We start from the raw sequence: 6,788 nt of genomic DNA on the forward strand, positions 1-6,788 counted from the left end.
CACAGGAGTCTCCAGTCAGTGAAAAATGGAGGGTTAGCAAGTGTGCAAAGGGCTTATGTGCTGCAGGCTGTCAGGAGCAAAGGAGGAAGTCAGGTGCCCTAATACAAGAACAACAAAGTCCATGGAGGGAGGCAGCCAAACAATAAATACAAGACCTTGACCCCGGAGACCAGTGTTCTGGTGCCGTGCGAAACCAAACATCAGTGCTGGGTGATTTTCATGACGATATCATGTCATGTCCCACAGCATCCAAACACGATTCTTTTCCAAACCTAACCTCAGTGGTAGGGGCACTAATTCATAAGATACCATATAAACATACGCACGTAAGGTTTCATAAGATATCATACGAACGGTTGTATGAGGTGACGTTGAAATCATCACACAAGAAAATGTATTTTCTTTATACAAAACTATTTAAAATGGACGACACAGCTGAGAGAACCCTTTATGTTGTGAGATACCACATTTTCCCCTTGAATATTCTTCAAAGGCAGAGTGCAGCAGCATTTTTTAGGTAAAACAATCAGCCTGAAAATGCCCAAATTGAAGGCATTACTTTCTATCTGTGCAGTTTGCAGCCAGCCTTTTTTCTCAGCTTCAGTGCCTCGGCTTTCACTGCTCTCTATAGGGCAGACCATAGGCTGTGGGTTTGTTTCTGCATAATATATTTCTATATCAAAACACAGATAAACATGTTGTGGAATACAAAAACCCTTCACTTTAGTCCAAATTTTGAAAGTCCTAATTTTATATGCTTTTCAATGCAAAGGCTCCGACGCCTGACCTACTCAGAGTCAGTCATTTGGATACACATTTGCAATGCGATTCCAATTTTGCACTTAGCTATTATATTAGAAGTGAAACTCCAGGCTTATTCAGCTGTGAATACGTGCGCTTGGGGGCTTGTTATCTGAATGATATATTGATTCCTGTTGCACCTCTAAACCTTGGCTCGGTGTTTCCTGTCACACCTTGTGAAGACTGAATAATGATTAGCATATGTAAAATGAAAGCGGTACTGACGTGGCAATGAACAATTATTCCCATGTTGAGCATTTCATGGCGGATGGAATAATAGCACAGACAGAATCTTAAAAACTGTAGTACAATGATGCTGATTGCAGGTTTTGGCAGTGACCTTTTCTTTCTTTTTTTTTTGTAGATTTTTTTTACCACTGAGGGTTGAAGTTAAAAAACAGAAAGTGTTTGTTGTTCTGAATGAATAAGGAAGAAGCCATTTAGGAGCAAAACATAATTTAAAGCCCTGTCTGTGATATATCCATATCAGAATATGCAGCTGCAAGTTCAGTTTTTATTTGGAATGTTGTGTGTATTCAGATAGCATTTTATATTCGGCTGGCAGGCCACAGTGCACTGTATTCTGGGACAACAAATGCGCCATGTTTTTGTCTATGATTATTACAACCCTGTGAAAATGGTCTCCAAATAGCACACTGCTCCAGGAATAAAAGTTTGTAGAAATCCTCCTTGACCTTTGCCAAAATGCTTTAAGGTAGGCCTTTAAAAGCTTTGAAATGTTATTGTCCCAGAGATACAAACTAGTGCTTGATTAAATATTCTGTTGAAATTCCCCTGTGTTATCATGAATGGACCCCTACTCCTTATCACCTCATGCCAGTCCCCTCTATAAATATTTACCCCAGAAAGTTGTGCCTGCAGAAGAATACCAATTCTATGTCAGCAGACCTTCACGCTGAGGGGGAAGAAGTGTGTGGCATGCCGCTGAGTATTGGATTAACAGCAAGTAAATTAATACAGCATCTGTTCTTCCTCTCATTCACTTGGTTTTAATATGTTTATATTCTCTGTATATGTGTTCCAACTGCACTCCCATCTGTGCTGATGTATGCTATCGTTTGAGTATTTGGGCAGCGGCCATTGGTGTGATAGACACAGTGAACTACACTACAATGAAAAATATTTCACAATGTCCAGATTTCATCTGCAGAAATACCACTCAAAAAGACTGTTGTCGCTGCAGACTTGTGACATTTGCCTTTCATAACCAAAAGTAGACAAAACTGAGCTGACTCTCTGATGTCGTTTCCTTGCAGCAAAACTAAAGTGCACTGTATTCCAGAGATTTAATGTTGCTCTTCCTTAAGGGTGGGGGACTTACAAGAGACAGTATGAGAATCATAGTACTCAAAGTTTAAGCAGAGGCTGCATCTCTGACTTGAACAAATAAAATTCCAAAGTTACACAGCATTTTGAGCAAAAATAGCAAAGCCATCAAAGCCCCCAGTTTTCACAACCTAGCTCTAAAGTCATGACAAAAAAAAGAGGGAGATGCAGACTGAAGGCTAAATAATGACTAATTTATTTGCATAAAGAGAATTATATTAAACCCAGGAAACCCAAAAATAAACTGTTTTATCAGTAGAGTCAGTGGTGAAGGTGTCTGCACGAGTGCTGTGTGTAGTGCGGGGTGTTGGATGTGTGAAAGCAACAAACAATGCATTTGAGGGAAGTGAGCGTCTCAGCCAGAGTGGCAGGGTTTTTATAGCCTGAGAGCACTGGGCCAGGTACACCAAACTACGCAGTTTGCTCCGCCCACCAGGTAGCCTACCTGCTACATTAAAGCAGAGCCAACCAAATCACTTCCATCACTGCCCAATTCTAAAAAAAAAAAAAAAAAAAAATCACATTTTAAGTTTGAATGACTTAATAAAATATGCAAACTTGTGTTTGATATACAAAGTCTCCCATGGCTTAGCACCACCACCACTTGTAGCCTATATCAGCAGAGGAACAAACATTAATTGTGTCACTAGGGGTTTCATAAGAGGAGCTTGTACTATTCCATTGAGGAAACGTGCATTAAGCCAGTCAGCCTGGTCTGTAAGAGGCTCTAGAGAGTGGAATGTAACTAGAACTAAACACTTATAGATCTTTTAGTAATTAATTAAAACAATGGATGATTAATACATACACATGTAAGCACTAAACTCTTTTCTACTGCTAATGATATGTCCTGCTGGTGCTGCAGTATTGTTCTATATGGAGATATGTCACTACTGCCTCTGGTGCTTTTAAAAAATGTATGACCTTTTATATTGCATCAATTTTGCCTCAGGCTTCAGCACTGAATCATACATTTGATGATCATTACATTCTTGTTAAAATCATGTCTTGTGTTCAGAAAGGTCTTTTAAACTGTATGCACTGTTTGCTTTTTCTTTCTTTTTTTGTGCTTTGTTGCATTTTAGGTAGCCATGTGTAACATCTTGGCCAAAATCCTACAGGTGATGTCTTTTGGCTAATTCAGGCATTTTATACCAAGTGTATTTATTCATTTGTTTTTGTCCCTCCTTAGATAAACTAAACTGAAACTGAAAGAAACAGAACAGGAAACTATCACAGTCCCTAAACTGAGTCTAGTTCCAAAAGCACTGGATCCTCCACTTCTCATAATGCAACATGCATTATGTTGCATTTTTTTTCACAGCCCTAATAAATATAAATTAACAAAAAAAGCTCCCTTTAGAAAACACAGCAGAGGTTTTTACAGTGGTTTCCACAGACTGAGTGGGACAAACCATGATAAGTAAATTCAGTTAATTCAAAGATAAAATTGTACTTTATGATTATTTGTTGCAACTGAATATAACTTGCAGAGGTGGTAAGACTCTGACTAGAATATTGTACTCTGGTAAAAGTAAAAGGGCTTGTGTAAAAACTGAAAGTAGGTCATTTGTACTCTGAGCACACATTAATGAGTTACATTTTTTAAGGGGAAAACTGGGGCAACTTTAGGCTACAAATAAATTGCTTTAAATGTCAACATACACACTGGAGGAGCAATATCAGCAACATGACCCTTTGTGTCCAAATCAAAAGATACAACTGATTATGAATCAATCAATGTCAGATCTGGAGAGTAAGTTCAAAGAGTCTGTTGGTGCACTAACCTGTCTGAAGGTCGCTCTGAGCCTTGTGCATCCTCTCTGCTCCTTTATTCTCAAAGCAAAACGTTAATCCACTCAGAGTCTCTGTCCCACTGCGCTCCTCACTGTTTCAACATGTTGAGCTGAATGCTGTCACATCAGGGATTATTTTCAAACACTGTAGAGAGTCCTCACTTTAGGTAAAAGTTCCTCAGTGGAAGCAAGCAGCATTTTAGCATATTAGCCTGCCCTTGCATGCGCGTCATTGGAGGTGTGTTTGATTTGGTCCACTTAGCATGCTCACCCGGTGGAACATTAAATAAGTGCTTAATTAAGGTAAGTGCAACCTTTTTTTTTTAACTGTGCTGAGGTAAAATAATGCAAACCATAACCCATAAGGACTTGTTTTTTAATTTTATTGCATTGCTGAACATTTGTACTGTTCACTTATTACCAGGCTCAGCTGTTTGGCACCTTTCCCAACCCCTGACCCTCCGCCGGTGAACGTAAACATTTACAACATGTGTCTGTGTCACTCTGCAGTTACACCTCCAAAACACTAGTCCGTGGTAGGTTTTCTGCGAAGTGTTGTGAAGTTCAGTTGATTCAAAACACACATTAAACATGGCTTCATAGCAACAATTTCCTATACAACTACACAAACCGGCTTCACTATAAGTCGCAGCGTTCACAGACAAAGCACTTGACTTTTGCTGGACACATTTTCGCCACTAATGCAACATACTAATGTTATTAGCACAAGCCTATGGCATTTTACATTGTACGACGTAGCCTAGCGGCTAGCAGACTTTTTCTCTACTTATATGACGCCAGAGACAACAACTTTTAAACAAGCTAACATTACAAAGTTCAGTTCCATTACAACAAGGTTCACCTACAATACAACTGTCATATACTAAACATGTTTTCCAAGTAAATATAACACGCTAACGTTATTAGCACAACCCTGTGGCATTTTACATTGTATAAATTAGCCTAGCGTATCACACAGATTTACTCTGCTCATATGAAGCCAGGATAAATCACACACAAAACTTAAAATGCTATTTTTGTGGAGACATTATTGTCTTCACAATTTATTGTTTCTAATCTGTGAAATAAAAGTAAATAAAAGCTTTGTTTCCACTGAGGGAAATGGTTTCAGCTTACATGAGGTCTGCGTGGCAGCAACACATAGGCTAGTTAGATTTCTATGGAGGTGCACGTCAGGCTACAGCACAGGTTATGCCATAGGTACGGCGTCAATTCAACGCAGAAGTTTAAATCCCACTTTACAGTAATGAGAATCAATATAATTCAATAGGCCTACTTCAGCCCTGGTAATAGGAATATCACCTCATTAAAGATTCTCTCATAATGTAAAATATGGACCATGAAAACTTTTTTTTGTTTTTTTTATCTTAAACGAAGTTGTGTCAGTTTTCTATTTTAAACATTTTACACTGATTGCATTACAGTACATTACATTACAGGCATATTTAAGAATAAAACCAAAAATAAATCTGTTTACTATATACCCTATACATCTTTATAAAGAGGAATAACTAAAATATTAAGATACGCTTTAACATCAACTCAAATATGTTGTTTCTGAGTCTGGTTTCATGACAGAGACTTCACATACTTGCTGCTCCATATAAGTTGTTGAGCCAACTGTTAACCGTAGCAGAGGGAGATGACTCACAAGTGCACGTGGGCGTGCGCGGTTCGTTAAACCACAAAGGGTTGCTCTTCACACGGCTTGAAATACATTGTGGTCCCTTTCAAGGGCATATTCTTTTAGAGGACTCTTGAGTTTCAACCAAAATGCAAACCACTGTTATCTTCACAGCATAGGCATTTATTTGAAGTGAGCACATCATCAATCTTTCATAAAATCTACAGCCTGATTTATTTGGACTTGAAAGTGCTGCAATAAATTCTAAATAGCACCATAACTAATCTTCAAATTGACTGCAAATGGAATGCAGCCAGACCTTATTATGCTCATGTATCAGCAAGTAGACAACATTTTGATTTTTCACAGCCCTGAAAATATATATAAATGAATGTTGTGGGCATATTTTTAACATGTGTAATCAGTAATTAGCCCCTCAGAAGATTAGGTGGTCATTTCTACAACAAATAATAATTACACAGAAATGTTCCTTTAGGTATCTGTCCAAATTCCATCATTAAAATCAAGCACAAAATCAAGATTTACACATACAGTATGGGAAAGAGATTAAATGCACATCATGCTAGGCACTCCCCTGCTCCTGCAGAGCTGCTGCTCAGGTTAATTGGGATGAGAGGGAAGTTCTTAACCTCCCTCCAGCATCTCTAAAAACTCTCTCAAACCGAGTTTAGAAGTGCTGCTCTCTCACAATGGACCGGCTGGAAGAGAGCTTTAATCAGAAACAGTGTGACAGTCCCAGAGTTTTTATCAGTCCTGTCCCGCCTCTCTGTGATTTAGTTACTGTGCCGGCGCTGTCAGCCCGAGCACCATCTATCAACCTGTGTCGATTCACAGAGCCGGGAGCTCCACGCCACAGCGATTGCCTCCACCCATTCCTTGTTTTCCCTCAGACACTTCTATTTAGATTTTGTCAAGATACACTCATCACATTATATGCATTGTTTCAGAGTGATGGGCATGGGGAGGGCGGATCTCTTCTTTTTATATATCTTCAGTATCTTGTTAATACTCCCAACTCCCTTCCCCAACAGATAAGAAAAAGAATGTGTTACATGTACACAGGGACCTGGAGGTTTAGTTTATTGTGGGCAAGTTTACAAAGGCAGGCACTGTTTTTGAATTAACAAGTTAATATGGATCCGTGTACAACACCACCTGTGGCTCCACATCACCGACTG

This window comes from Epinephelus fuscoguttatus, linkage group LG8, assembly GCF_011397635.1.
Source record: "Epinephelus fuscoguttatus linkage group LG8, E.fuscoguttatus.final_Chr_v1".
Lineage (NCBI taxonomy): Eukaryota > Metazoa > Chordata > Actinopteri > Perciformes > Serranidae > Epinephelus > Epinephelus fuscoguttatus.